Here is a 15,766-nt window from a genome sequence, read left to right as displayed (position 1 = left end):
AAACAAAAATGTAAATTTGGGGGAGTTAGTCGATGAATACGACTAACTTTTGTGTATAAAACCTGTGTAAATTGTATTAAACTTCCCTAGTTTATGGTTATTTTGCAATGTTATAAGTATTTTCTGTTAAGTATAGGTAATAAATACTTAGTACTTCCATTTTGTGTGTTTAATAATCATTTTCTCTCAATTTCAGGTTAATTAGGCAAGCTTTGAAAAGTGTTATTTTTCACCTTCTCGCTAAGCCAATCCACTGGTTTAGCGAGCGTCCGCTAAGCGCAACACTCATTGGCTAAGCGCAAGGAAGAATCTGGAAGAAGATGAGCTGTACAGGTTCACTGAGCACACCGCTTAATCTCATCAAGCACATTGCTTCAGCCCATCTGCTGAGCAAGAAAAGAGCGCTAAGCGAAAATTCACTAATGTGCGCTAAGCGGATCATAATCTTGCTAAGTGCGCGAGCACGAACAAAGCCACTTATTTAAGCCTAAAATCAGATTTTGTGAAGGGAGTTTGGGCTGGGATTCAGAGCTTTGCATGTCTAGAGATTCTAGAGAGAGAAAGGTCCAAGTTCCAGAGAGTTTTGAGAGATTTTGCTGTGTGAAGATCTGCAGAGACTAGAGCCTGAAGCAGGAGCCGTTCTGAGAGCTTGAGATGAGTTTGTGAGTGATTGTGAGATCCTAGAGGTGAAGGAGACATCCTCACCACTTGTATTTTTGCAATCTTTCATCTTGTTCTTCTCTTTGTTGTAAAGAAGGCTTCCTGGTTATGGAAAGCTAAATCCTCTGTTGGATCTTCCCTGTAGGTACCTGATGTAAATATATTTCTATCTATTTAATGATGTTTTGTGTGTTCTCTATGCTATCTACTTTTCACTCCAGTATGCCTTTACCTTGATTACGTAGATGCATGCTTTGTTAGGGTCATTCAACAGTGGAAACTGGTCTGATTCTAAAGTCCTTGATAGTACAGGGCTAAGTTGTCGTACTATCACAAGGAATCGGGGTGCGATAATTTAGTTGTGTATGTATGTCTTAACGCGGTCCTGGTTGAGTTTAGTCCAACAAGAGGAATCTGCGGATGATGCTTGATCAGGATTAGGCTAAACTATCATGAGGAATCGAGGTTTAGTATCTCAGGAGACACCATAGGAACACAGGAGCATTGTTAGATAGAGAATATCTTTTTAGCATCAGGCACCTATTAGGAAGGCCAACGTGTTTTCTACTTGTTTTTACACATCATTTCTCTCGTGTGATTTTCCTTTTTGCACAGATAGTTTACACACCTATTGATATTCACACTTATCTTTACACACCAGACACCTATTTGCTGAAATAGCTTACCAAATAACACAAGTTCCACGAGAGTTTGATACTCGGTTCTTACCGTTTTATACTACTTGTGCGATCCGATGCACTTGCCAGAAGCAAACAAGTTTTTGGCGCCGTTGCCGGGGAACTTCTTTTTATTTTGAAAGTTAGTTCATTTTTAGTTGTCTATTCTTTATTTGTTATTATTTGATTGTTTTTGTGAATATTTGTTCTTAATTCATATTTGTCTTCTCTTATTGAACTGGGTAACCGCTGTTTTGTTAGTATTGTATATGAATAGATCTCCCACATGCAATTTAGTTCCTCTAGACTTAGAAATTGAAGCTACATTGCGAAGGAACAGGGCAGAGAGGAGAAGGAAACTTCTGCAAGACAGAACAGTTGCATCCATTCTTGAGGAAGAGACTCATTTCTCTGACTTATTATCACCTGATTCACCATCATCAAGGGAATCCACCACTCAATTACCTGAAGTCATTGCCATGGCAGAAGAGCATGACCAGAGGATTACCCTTGAGGATTACTCAAGTAGTTTAGTACCACATGACTCATTGGACTTGAGCTATGGCCTGTGTTGTGTGCAGGCTTGGGAAGACCAAAAGGAGTTGTTTTATGACCAAATGCCTTAGGCACGTAGGAGTTTGGGGGCTGCAACATATATAGGAGTGCCTAACAAACTCGACTGGACTCACTTGTTGGGGTTTTGGTTCCATATACCATTCTGGAAATTAAGTTGTGGGTTAAAGAGGCTCAAACTAATGTGTATGTGGATGATAGGGAAAACAACTAAGTTATAAAGAAACTATGAATAAAGGTAAGTATATTCTTCCTAACAATTTCTAACAATTTCATGTCTAGGCTAGGTATAGGGTACTACACTATTTAAAAGGCAGTCCTGAGAAAACAATTATTGTTTCCAAATAATACTCTGACCTTAGAACCTTACACTTAAACTATATATGGCTTAATCCTTGTAATTAACACCTTAACAAATTTTCATAAAAACATACATTTAAGAAGAAACTTCAGATCGATATATGGTAAAAAAAACTAGCAATTTCAGAGACATTCTTAAGTAAGGAAGCTTGAACGAATGTAAAAATTATCAATCAAAACTCACAGCTTCAAGTGAGATTATCCAAACTTCTCAACTCTCTGTCAGCTTGAAGCTTCTAGGACTTTAACACATAGCTGGCAGTGGTATTTGGTTGTACTGTTTTAATACAAGTTTCAATACATGCTTTACACATATACATGTATATATAACAAGTAGTAACAATGTGCTTTACCTGGACTTTATCTAATGAAACAACTTCCACAACAACACCAATGGACAAACCAAGTTCAACTACAACAAACTAATTCATCTTCACCTGTAGTTGATATAATGAGTAATGGCATTAGAAGAACTCAAAGCCAAACCAAGTTCAAGTACAACAAACTAATTCAGCTTTTTCTCAACCAAAGTATGTCAAACTACTTGTTGGCTATTAAAAGTGTTAGTTATTCATGTGGCAGGCAAAGAGAGTTGTAAGACGATAATTCTTGTTTCTATTCATGATTAAGATATACAACAGTTGTTTCAGATTTAATAGGTGTGAAAGAGGAGCTATAAGTATTGCACAAAGAACCTATTTCCTTAGTGACTGATAGAGATGTAGCTATTAAGAAAGCTGGAAAGTAGATTACTTGCAGCTCAAAAGGTGAATATCAAACCAACCATCAACTTCCAGCTAACATGTGCTTATTTAAAACTGTCAATGAAGTATTGCAGCATTAATTTGATACAAATTGATCAAGAACAATGATTACATAAACAACTTGGCAGTTTTGGCTTACACCAGAGCCAACATTTTTTTTCTTTTTTGGGACTTAGGTACAGGAAAATTTATGGGGAGAAAAGTTGCTGCATTCCAAGTTCATGACATAACACAAGCCATTTCAAATGTTACTTAAAGTTACAGATGACATACCAATGGGCCTCATTTACATAAATTTCTAAACAAACACTTATAGGAGAAAAAAAATATAGTAGGTAAAATGAATCAAATTTCCCCGTTAAGTGAAAATGAACTTGTGCACCTAGCTTCTGGACAAATTAGATTAGGGAGCTTCTAAACAATTAATGGGAGAAGTTTAATTCATTGAACCTCTTTATTTTCTTATCTTATAAATGCTAGTTAAAAAGTTTATTCAAGCTGGGCTTAAGTAGATAAAATTTGATCCTACTAGTTGAAGTTAACCCTCATTAACAGAGTCTACAATTTATATATAGACCCACTCACAAAATCTCATGTTTCATACCATAGCCCAAAACCACAACATATAGTACATCTCAAATTTCAATTTTCATACAAAGTTACAATTTGTTACTTATACTACTACACTTTAGTTGTTCCAACACAAGTGTTTGTGGCAACAACTTTGATTTGAGGTTCTACTTTTTTTGTGTAATAAAAAAAATTTGAGGTTTTTATTTGATATTCATTGAGTCAGTCCATTTTTTGAGTAAAGTGATATCCTCTGCCATTTCATTATTAACTCCAAACTTTAGACGCTCCACCGTGTTTTTTTGTTACTTATACTACACCCTTTTAGTGTTTGTAGCAAGGACTTTTGTGTGAGGTTTTGTCATAATCAAGAGATATCTAATCCTTCTATTTGATACTCAATTACTCCTCTGGTCGGCCTATTTTGAGATAAAGTGATATCTTTAATCGCAATTCTGTTCCTAAGCTTAAGAATCGAATCTCAGATTTTAGTTAGGAACTCAAGTGTCAAATCACTTGTATCAAGGACTTCTAGTTGATTTGAGGTTCGTTGCACTATAACATGGGGAAGCAAGTTGGCTTCGAGGATGTTCTAAGATACTTTGACGAAGATGGTGATGGAAAGGTTTCGCCTTCAGAGCTGAAGCATGGGCTCGGAATGATGGGTGGTGAGCTTCCAATGAAGGAAGCTGAGATGGCAATTGCGACATTGGATTCTGATGGAGATGGGTTGCTGAGTTTGGAGGATTTCATTGCTCTCATGGAAGCTGGGGGAGAGGAGTAGAAGTTGAATGACTTGAAGGTAGCTTTTGAGATGTATGACACTGAAAGCTGTGGGTTTATAACCCCTAAGAGGTTGAAAAAGATGCTTAAGAAGATGGGTGAGTCCAAATCCATTGATGAGTGCAAATCTATGATCAAATAGTTTGATTTGAATGGGGATGGTGTCCTAAGCTTTGAAGAATTCAGAATTATGATGCAGTGAGGCATGTATATATAAATGTTGATTCTGTATAGTGTGTATTTGAAATTTGATTGATTTGTTTGCACATCCTATGTATAACACTATAAAATGGGATAAATACTTCAAGGATGTTCAGATTTCACCTTAATAAAAAAAACTGATGCTTCACGTGGTTGCAACTTTTGAACCACCTCTGCAGCTACTTCCTGCAAGAAACAACACAGATTAATAAACATTACAAAAAACAATTGTATGACTTATGTAAATGAATCTAGCAAAATCAAATATATAAATAGAAAATTCCATTAGACGATGTTAATTAATTGTCCTTCATCATGATCATTACGATTAGCATGAACGTCGTCAACTTCTTCTTCTCCGACAACGTTAGGAGTGATTTGTATGCACAAAGGGTTGCACGCATTTCAAACGTCTCCTTACGAAACACATCAAACACTAAAACCCCCTCGTCCCACAACTTTCTCAGGTCTTCAATCAACGAACTTAGATAAACATCAATGTCATTTCCTAGTTGTCTTGGGCCCGATATCATCATAGACAATATCATGTTTTTTCGCTTCATACGCAACCAAGGAGGCAAATTGTAAATTACTAGCAGAACTAGCCATGAACTGTGTTGAGTGCTTAAGGTGCCATATGGATTCATTCCATCACTGGCTAGTCCAAGTCTAAGATTTCTTGGCTCTTTCCTGAAATCCGAATACAAACCATCAATCTTCTTCCACTGCGAGCAATCATCCGGATGACGGACCATTCCATCACAAATCCTTCCATTTGCATGCCATGTAAGGTCTTTTGCGTCATCCTCATTAGCAAAAAGATGCTTCAACCTTGGAATGATTGGAAGATACCACATAACCTTCGCTGGAGGGCCCTTGTTTGAGTTTTCATCTGAACTGCTTTCCTCTTCATCCTTCACTTTGTACCGTGAAGTCCCACAGATAGGGCATTTGGACATTTCTTGGAATTCATGCATGTACAGTATGAAATCATTGGGGCAACCATGAATCTTCTGATACTCCATACCCATCGGACACAATATCTTTTTTTCCTTATAGTAAGTTTTAGGCAGCGTGCTGTCCTTTGGAAGCAGATTGTGCAGTACCTCAAGCAGTGAGGTAAAACTCTTGTCACTCCACCCATACCAGGCCTTCACATTAATTAGACTTAACACCGCAGACAACATGGTTAAGGAATTCTTGCACCCCATATAAAAAGGCTTGTTTGAATCACTCTGCAATGTGCTTGTTGAAAAGACTCTTGTCCAAGGTCACGAATCATATCCTCCAAGCGATCTCCCATTTCTACATCAAACGGTTTAGATTAGGACCCACTCTGTATGTTTGTCGCTTCACCATGCCATATCCACATCGTGTAATTCTTCTTAATCCCATCACACAATAGATGCTCCCGTCTGTGGTCCAGTAGTTGTCGTCTTCCGTTCAAATAGTTGATGCAAGGACAATAATATTTTCCTTCTTCATTCGATCGAGCTCTTTCTGAAGCAAATTACAAGAACTGCTCGACGCCATCCTCATATTCTGGGCTCATGTGACTTTGATTCATCCAACTTCAATCCATCTAAGCAATTCCATGCATGAAAATCTCACTTTTTTATTTATAGGTGTGGCCCTATCCTATTTAGGAAGACTGTCTTTTATGTTAGCTTCATATGTCAGGGTTAACATTATTTTGAAAATTTTGAGTAAATTTCGACAGTATTTCGCATTGGTCTCCAACTACACGACGTGACATTGGTGAAATTAATTTCCCAATAATCAAGTATGCACTCAGAGAACAACTTGAAATGCAATGTACCAAAATTTCATCAAATTAATCAAAATAATAATATCCTTAACGAATGAATCTAACATAAAAATACCAGTCTCCCCAAACTGTCCAAACAGACAATTCAAGACTAAATATAATGACTAATGCAAACTGTCCGCAAGAATCATTGCATTCAGTCTCAAACGGGAATCTAAGGTTCACTCAGCATGAACAACAGTTGTTTATATAGCAAATTTACATTGATGACGTACAACAACATACAAAATCTAAATTTCGGTTACAGAAAAATATCGACATCAACAGTTGTTTGTATAGCATATTACATTCATGACATACAAGAACATACAAAATGTAAATTTTGATTACAGACAAATATCGACATCAACAGTTCTTTATGTAACTAATTTGAAATTCTGGGTTTCAGGGGTGCTTATGCTTTATTATTATAGTTGGGTTTGTGTCTTCTTTTGTGAATATGTTAGAGGTATGACAGATTCATTTTATGTGTGATTTATTATTATCTGAGGCTTTTGGATTGGAGAGGGACGGTCTTAAACCAACAGTCTTGTTTGGCCATTGTTGATTCCATGGAGTTTGTTGAGTCGAACCCTCTCTTCCAAAACCCCAAATCCATGTCTTATTCTATGCTTCTCCTCCAACTTGGTAGTGTCATTGAGTTAAGAGTTGATGAATCATTAGCTTGTTACAATGGTGTCACCGAGTCTACGGTTGCAATCAACCGAATGAAATTGAGTTGCTATGCCAGCTTCATCATCTGAATTTGGTCACTCTATTAGGATTTTCTGACCACAAAGACTAGAAGCTTATTGTATATGAGTGCATGTCCAATGGATGTCTCTTATGATGACCTATACTCTAGTGATAAGAAAAAGGAACCACTAACATGGAAACAGAGGCTAAAGATCTGCACAAAAGCAGCACATGACCACACTACTTTGACACATGTGTCATTAGGCCGATGTTAAAACTGCTTTTTGTAGTAGTGTTTGATATATGATCTCTAAGAAAATGATGTCTTATCTCTATATGTTTGGTTCTAGAATGCATGATAGGATTTTTAGATAGATTGATAACACTTGTGTTGTCACATTTCAAGGGAATATGATCAAGGACTAATATCTTGCACACAAGCAAACACTAAGCATAATATTTGGTCAACTGTAGTTAAGTAAAGAAGTGAACCAATTATACCTCTATACCTTGACTCATAAATTGATTTACATTTCTCATCTAAGTCTAGATAGGTTGATGTTGTCATTGGACTTGATGCTTCTTTGCATTTTTCCATGTTGAATTTCTTAATTAGTTATGTATAGTATTTGGTTTGGCATAGGAAGGTTCCATGTTTCATTTGCTGGACTTGAAGTTCAAGGATTAACTCTCCCATCATAGACATCACAAATTCTTTCTGCAACTGGAAAATTCCTTACACTTGGTTGTACTCTTTTGCAACAGGTGTATAGGTTTCATCATAGTCAATGCCTTCCTCTTGGTTGTACTCTTTTGCAACCAATTTGACTTTGTTTCTTACTATGATGCATGAATCATCAAGTTTGTTTTGGAATGCCCATTTGGTTCTGATTGACTTATGAGAGGAAAGTTTAGGAACTAAGTCCCACACTTCATTTCTTTTAAACTGATTTAGCTCTTCATGAATAGCCATCAACCAATGTTAATCATACAAGGCTTCATCTATGTTTCTTGGTTCAATCCGAGAAACAAAATCATGTTATTGCATACAATCCTAAGTCTAGAGCGAGTAGAAACTTCCTTTGATATTTCTCCACTTATGTTGTCCAAGGAGAGGTCTTTTTGAGTTCTCCATTCTCTAGGGAGGTCCTTAGAAGGTGTGGTAGTGATTTCATTGCTTTGTTCAAGCTTTTCAACTTTGGTTTCATCTTCAGGAGTAGAATCCTTATCCAGAAAACCTGCATCTTCATCTTCCAAAGAATTATCTTGAACAATAGAATTAGTTTCATCACACACAACATGAACAGATTCTTCCACACATAAAGTTCTCCTATTGAACACTCTCTATGGTTTGCTTTGCAATCAGTATCCAAGAAAAATACCCTCATCGGTTTTTGCATCAAAGTTTCCAAGAGATTTTTTACCGTTGTTTAAAACAAAACATTTACAACCAAAGACCAAAGACCCTCAAGTGAGATATATTTGGTTTTCTTCCTTTGTAAAGTTCATAAGGGGTTTTCTTTAGAATAGGTCTTTTAAGTACCGTGTTTAAAGTATAGCAAATAGTGCTCACGGCATCATCCCAAAAGTACTTTGGTAACTTTGTTTCATTTAGAAGAGTTCTAGATCCTACTTCAAGGGATCTCTTTTCCTCTCCACAACACCATTTTGTTGAGGTGTTCTTGGGGGAAAAAATTGTGGTGAATGCCATTTTCTTCACAAAAATTTTCAAAGAAAACCTGCATCTTCTCATTTTCTCGTTAAATTAGTAGTCCAGTGGTTTCAATACATATTCTCATTTTCTCATTATCTTGATTCATTACTTTCTTTTTGAGTAGAGACTACCTTTTATAGACTTTAGAGAAAGATCCATTATGGGATAAGTGTTTATTCCTTAAAAAGATTTATTGTCTCACATAGGAAGATAAGGCTACGTGTCATGCTCTGATTTGTGAGGAAATGACCAATAGTGCAGACAACGCCATGTGCTCTTTGTCCTTGACGAAAGTGACCTCAGAAGAATATTCTATGAGTACCTTCTATTCTCTTCTATTTCATCCTTTCCTTAAACTCAAATGTTAGCAATTCAAAATAAGAGGGGCAAAATAAGTTTGCAGAAGATAGAATACGTGTACTTCCATTTTATTGGCTATCTCAAACTTATTGATCAATGTTGATCATTCCAAAAGAATGTATTAGTCTATTACTGGCTGGACGTGAGAGTTGACAAAATGCAATGTATACCACTAATTACCATAATGAGTGGACACTATTTGGTTTTAGCGCATTGGACGCTAGTTTGAACAAATAAAAGAGCATTTTCTCTTAGAGTGTGGACGATTCATGCAAAATATAGTTAAATTCTTTAACACATTGATCTTGTCCACTTGTCAAAAACTCATTCGAACATCAATAATTTATACTTATTGTTATTCATCAAAATCCCAAGTATTTTTCTTAATTAAAATCAAAGACAAAAAAGGGTTGATAAAAAAATAATAAAGAAAAAAAGTAGAAAAGAAAAAACAAAACCAAAATGAGAAGACAAAGACAGAAAAGTATATATGAATGATTGTACCCCATGGCAAATAAAATGAAAGAAGGAAAAAGGGACCAAAAGATGAATGAAAAAGAAAGGTGTCAAAATAGGTAAAATTTCCTTTGATTTCTGAATGTTTTCATATAATTGAGTAGAGCCCTTTGATTTGTCTACTTCTTTCGCTACCTACCTTATGTTACATGTCTAACCCCATTACAACCTAACATGCATTTGAGTTGAGTTTATTGATTTACAAAATTCAGAACTTGCTCATTGAATTGTGGTCTTAAGTGTAACTGTTTGTTAATATAGCATTGTAAACACTAAGGAATGGTGAGCAAAGTGAACTTGAAGCTCTTTTAGACTATTTGCAAGTTAATTATAAGCCTAATTGATTCCCGAGTGAATTTTTTGTGACTCATTGTGTGAGTTTTTACTTGTTGAATAAGTGAGAATTTTTGTTGCATAAGTTTTGATTTAGGAGAATTTGTTTTGAATGGGAAATTGAATAATTGCTTGAGCACTAGCAATGCTCAAGTGTGGGGATGTTGATAAACCACTTTCTACGTGGTACTTCGCGTGAGTTTTTGTGCCATTTTGCATGTATTTTCTTGGCAAGACTCATGTTTGGACACTAGTTTTGTGTTGTGCCGCTTAAATTGAGTGAAAAAGTTGAAAATTGCACAAAATTATGAAGATTTGAAGACTCTGCACTTGATCATGACCATGGTACATTGAGCATGGCATGGTAATCAACATGACCACAATAAAGTGATAACAACCTTTCAAAACAACATCAAGATTTGACAACGATCGTGGTCAAATCATGAGGGTCATGGTCAATTCATGAGGGCTTCAGCGTTATGTCCAACCATGGTCGTGGTAGTTCACCATAGTCATGGTGTTCCTTTCCATGAAGATATCTTTAGGAATCTATATATAGGTCTCTAGGCTTTGTAAAATGGATTCAAAGAAAATCTTTAGTTTTATTCTTATCTTTTTACAAATTTGGGAGAACCTTAAGGGCTTTTGAAAGCTGAAGAATGTGGGAAATACTGCTAAGATGAATAGTGATAATAATTCCTGCCTATTGATATGTCTATGTTTATTTTTTATAGGATTGTTAGTTTTGCTCTAGTTATGAGTGGCTAGTATGTGGGTTATGAAGTAATTGTTCAAATGTACTCTTCTCCTTATTCTTAATGGAATTTCTCATTGTTTTATGTTAATTAATTATCTTCCTTATTTTAATGTTTATTTGGAATCAGCCATTCTAATATTTAATCAATTTCTTAGTAGTGATCATTTGCATGTAATTGATAGATCTAGGTAGAGAAGGTTTGGCACCAAATTGCATGACCAGGTAATCTCTGATAGATTAGTTAATCTTTAATTAATCATCCCTAGAATTGATTTTATACCTTCTGACCTTGATCATAGGTTTTAGTTGATTTTGGAAATCCTAATTAACTGGGGAAAGAAGGAATTTCACTAGGACTAGGATTGGGGAAAATTGACACTAGTGTGTCATATCCCTTGTCATTCTTATCATAATTAAAAACTTCTCTTTATATTAATTTATTTGCTTTCTTATAAAAACCAAATCCATACAAATATTTAAATGCCAGTTTTTAATCATCCATATTGTTAGTTTAATAAACTTAACTAATTGGGAATACAATTGGTCCTTTGGGTTTGATATCCGGACTTTCGAGTCCACTATTATTATTACGCAGGGTAAACTTATCCTTGTGCAAGCCTAACATATTTTATGCATCGTGTATGGATCATGGATCCATATGATGATGTTGTGAAGAGAATGATCTGATGACAATGATGATAATGACGGATAGATGAGACTTATTCTGGTGTTCCCATTACTAACCTTATATATGTATATTTGTGTAGTTCTATGTTGTTTGTTTGTGTGCTGGAGTGAGATTAAGTAGTATGTGGAGGCTTTTATCATCACTGAGAAGTATATGTGTGTCGCAACCTACCCTTCGGTGGGAGGGCGACACGAGACTCGCGGGATGCGTGTTCCACGAAAGGAATACGCGCGGAGTCGCCACCAACGTTTATTTGAGGAAAACGTCGGAAAAAACCGGAAAAGACGCGATCTACGAACTTTTAAGTGAAAGGTTCGGAAGTTGTATTTACGCACGGGGAATGTATTAGCACCCCACACGTCCGTCCCAAGGGACGGCAGCCTTTAATCGAATGTGCAAACATGACTTTGATTTTTACGTTCCCTTTTATGTCCTTTATATCCTTTATACCCTTTTTATAGTTTTTCTTTTTTGTGGTCGACAAGGGTGTTTCCCTTTGCTCCTACGTATTCCTCAATTTGGGATGAGAAAATCAGACCTACGTAGTTCTTTCTTATCAAGTGATTCTTTTTTACTCAAAGGGGTGATCATTTCAAGGCGTTGGACCTTAAAAATGATCCATTTTACTTAGTGAGAAAATGAAATGACAAACTTCAAAAGCCTATTTTTATGGACGAGCTTGACTAGGCGAGTTGATTTTAGCCTTAGTTTCACTTTAGTTATTAATCAATTCGATTAAGAATGAGAAATCCCAAAGAGAAAACGTCCGATTGATTTTCCGCTTTATTTTACTAAAAGATGTTTTTTGGATTATTATATTATTTTTTACCTCTTTTTTGATTTCCAACGTGGTTACGGCACGACCGAACGGTCGGAATTCATTTTAACCGAAGTTAATGGATAATACAATTCAAACGTTCGGTGGAAATTTATTTTATTTTTTAGTTAAGCGAGAAATGACTTAAGTAAAATGGCTTAAGCACGTCAAGAGGGGGTATAAAAAGTAAACAAAACGAGAATAAAAATGCACGAAACACAATGTGAACCACCGCGGGTACATAGAATGAATCGAAAAGCTTGGTTCGAGGTACTTACCCGTTGAAGATCGAAGAACGATGAAGAACGAATGAAGAACGTCGAAGAACGGTTGAAACCTTTGCGAAATTCCTCACGGAAAACGTTACGGAAACGTTTCGGAAGCGCCTCGGCTTAGATTTTCTTCACGGAAACAATTTTTCCAAGCAAATTCGAAAGAGAGAGAAGTGCCAAAGGGGCTGAACCCTTTTCTTCTTCACTTCCTCCCCTATTTATAGCAAAATAGGGGAGGTGGTTGCCGCCCAGCTCGCCCAGGCGAGCTCAGCTCGCCCAGGCGAGCCAGGTTGCTTCCTCCAGAAGCAACAGCCTTCTGGAGGAATATTCTAGAGGGCCCAAGTGGACCTGGGTGCTATTTGCACCCCCATTTTTACTAAGTACACCCCCCTCTGCTTTTTTTGGTGATTCTTTTTTCGTAAAGTTACGGAAACTTACGAATTTCGTAACGATACTTGTTTTCTTTCCGTAATGTTACGAAACCTTGCGGATTACATAATCATCCCCTTTTTGACTTACGGAATGTTACGGAACCTCACTTAATTATGCAACGATGCTTCCATTTGATTTCCGGTGTGTCACGGAAACTTACGGATTGTGCATCAATATTTTTTTGGTTTTTTCGGCATGTCCTGGAATTTCACAAATTGCCTAATGATGGATGCCAAGCACCTCACAAGGACCAAAGAAAGGTTGCATGTCATCAAGCAAAGGTCCCCGGACGAAATTAGGGTATGACAGTTGCCCCTCTTTACTTGTCTTTTATTGGAGATAAAAGGAAAGTAAAGATAAGACACTAATTTCGTTCCTCTCGATTTGACGAGAGTCGCGGGTGACTATAAAATCTCCACATGCAAATGACTTGTTGTTCCCAGAATATCACAAATTGCCTAATGATGGGTGCCAAGCACCTCACAAGGACCAAAGAAAGGTCGCATGTCATAAAGCAAAGATCCCCGGACGAAAATCAGGGTATGACACTAATTTTGCTCCTCTCGGTTGACGAGAGTCGCGGGTGACCATGACTTGTGGTTCCCGGAATTTCACAAATCCCCTAATGATGGGTGCCAAGCACCTCACAAGGACCAAAGAAAGGTCGCATGTCATCAAGCAAAGGTCCCCGGACGAAAATCAGTGTATGACACTAATTTCGCTCCTCTCGGTTGACGAGAGTCGCGGGTGACCATGACTTGTCGTTCCCGGAATTTCACAAATCGCCTAATGATGGGTGCCAAGCACCTCACAAGGACCAAAGAAAGGTCGCATGTCATCAAGCAAAGGTCCCTGGACGAAAATTAGTGTATGACACTAATTTCGCTCCTCTCGGTTGACGAGAGTCGCGGGTGACCATGACTTGTCGTTCCCGGAATTTCACAAATCGCCTAATGATGGGTGCCAAGCACCTCACAAGGACCAAAGAAAGGTCGCATGTCATCAAGCAAAGGTCCCCGGACGAAAATCAGTGTATGACACTAATTTCGCTCCTCTCGGTTGACGAGAGTCGCGGGTGACCATGAAATTTCCGCATGTAAATGACTTGTTGTTCCCGAAAGAACAAAAGGTGCAGAAGACTATGTCAGCCTCTGCATGCTATCAAGCGTTCTGTCTTACAGATAGCAAAAGAATGTTTATACAGATAACCACTCGGGTATTTCCGCGTATTATCGGGCCCGCCGCCTCTGGATGACACAAGGGTGCGGATAACCGTAAGGTATCTCCGCGTATCATCGGGCCCGCCGCCTCTGGATGACACAAGGGTGCAGAATGACCAAATTTTGTCTCTACTTGTCATCGGGCCCGCCGCCTCTGGATGACAAAAGGGTGCGGATAACCGTAAGGTATCTCCGCGTATCATCGGGCCCGCCGCCTCTGGATGACACAAGGGTGCAGAATGACCAAATTTTGTCTCTGCTTGTCATCGGGCCCGCCGCCTCTGGATGACAAAAGGGTGCGGATAACCGTAAGGTATCTCCGCGTATCATCGGGCCCGCCGCCTCTGGATGACACAAGGGTGCAGAATGACCAAATTTTGTCTCTGCTTGTCATCGGGCCCGCCGCCTCTGGATGACAAAAGGGTGCGGATAACCGTAAGGTATCTCCGCGTATCATCGGGCCCGCCGCCTCTGGATGATACAAGGGTGCAGAATGACCAAATTTTGTCTCTGCTTGTCATCGGGCCCGCCGCCTCTGGATGACAAAAGGGTGTGGATAACCGTAAGGTATCTCTGCGTATCATCGGGCCCGCCGCCTCTGGATGATACAAGGGTGCATGTCACATGACCTCAGGGTCAGTATGACAAAGATTATGGGGCGGCCGACAAAAGCAAGGCTCTTGCTCCTACGTATCCTCCAATGAGGAACTCAGACCTACGTAGTTCTGGATAACTTGTGAGACTTGAAAAAGTCTCCATCGGAAAATGCTGACATCTCCGGAAAGGGCGCAGATGACCACATTGGCCTCTGCTCGTCAATCACACTTGGGGTCACTGAATGACGAGGTGCGGATAACCGTAAGGTGTCTCCGCGGGCTACCAGCTCTTGGGTCATGGCAACAAAAGGCGGTGTGGTCGACAAAAGCGAGGCTCTTGCTCCTACGTATCCTCCAATGAGGAACTCAGACCTACGTAGTTCTGGATAACTTGTGAGACTTGAAAAAGTCTCGGTGTTTTCTCCACTAAAATGCAAACATGCTTTAGCAAAGAGACAAATATTCCAACTGTTTAGAGCAGCATATGCTTTTTTGAGTGACAAACAATGCGTCTACCAGGGAAGGAGAGTCTGCTGATGGGATCCCCCATAACCATAAATGAGATTTTGGATGTTAGCATTTCGTTTCTAAATGACCATTTAGAGGAAACACTGGGTTCGACAAAAATAGAAGAAATCCACTCAAAGTGTATCAATCTCGCACAGGTAGGTGTTTCATCCTAATTCCGAACCATAGATATGTCATGACTTGACTTTGCAAATTATTTCCTATCAAATCAAAAATTACATGCGTGATCATGGATCAATAGGACTTCCCTTGGGAATGGGTTCTTTTGGTGGTTTTTTTTTCGGCTTTTGTGTGTTTTTGGCTTTTGATTTTTCTGGCTTTTTCTTTTTCTGTTTTTTTTGTTTAGCGCGGGGCGAAAAAAAGTCGCTAGCGCACGGGATTTTGGTTGGTAATCAAAGGGAGAAGACCATTTTAGGTCGTGGTTTCCTTTCCTTCTTTTTTG

At 38.2% G+C, this 15,766-nt stretch overlaps 1 pseudogene; it reads left to right on the top strand.

The window, feature by feature from the left end:
* The first annotated feature begins 4,060 nt into the window (after positions 1 to 4,060).
* LOC114404808 lies at positions 4,061 to 4,655 on the top strand (annotated as a pseudogene).
* The last annotated feature ends 11,111 nt before the right edge of the window (positions 4,656 to 15,766 follow it).

The sequence above is a fragment of the Glycine soja genome, chromosome 1, assembly GCF_004193775.1.
Source record: "Glycine soja cultivar W05 chromosome 1, ASM419377v2, whole genome shotgun sequence".
NCBI classification, from domain to species: Eukaryota; Viridiplantae; Streptophyta; class Magnoliopsida; order Fabales; family Fabaceae; genus Glycine; species Glycine soja.
This window is presented reverse-complemented; position numbering and strand designations above follow the sequence as displayed.